The sequence below is a fragment of the Pongo abelii genome, chromosome 15 (assembly GCF_028885655.2).
Source record: "Pongo abelii isolate AG06213 chromosome 15, NHGRI_mPonAbe1-v2.0_pri, whole genome shotgun sequence".
NCBI classification, from domain to species: domain Eukaryota; kingdom Metazoa; phylum Chordata; class Mammalia; order Primates; family Hominidae; genus Pongo; species Pongo abelii.
Window position 1 is genome coordinate 71,596,384 of NC_072000.2, and position 405 is coordinate 71,596,788.

Sequence of the window (405 nt, forward strand, 5' to 3'; positions counted from 1 at the left end):
TATTTGTCTCAGCTTATGTTCATTTTAAAACCAAAATTTAATGCCTTGATATAAATCTTCCCCATTTACATCTTTTTCTGTCCTTTAGAGCACTCTTACTCTGCATTGCTAAATGCCCATTTTTCATAGAAAAGCTATGTATGTATTTTTCATATATGTGATTAAGTTCTCCGACAGAGTCCATGACTTCTGTAATGTATAATATTTATGCAGGCTTGTTTTCTAAAGCAAAACAACATTCTCAATGTACAAAGTTTGGCCACCATCCCCACTTTAAGATCAACTATGTCTTAATGACAGAGATACTTGAAATGTTGCTCGAAAACTATAAAACTTTGTATGGGATTCTAATAGCCAGAAACAGATGTCAGCTGTTACTAATTCCAAAGAAGTTAAGAGAGAACC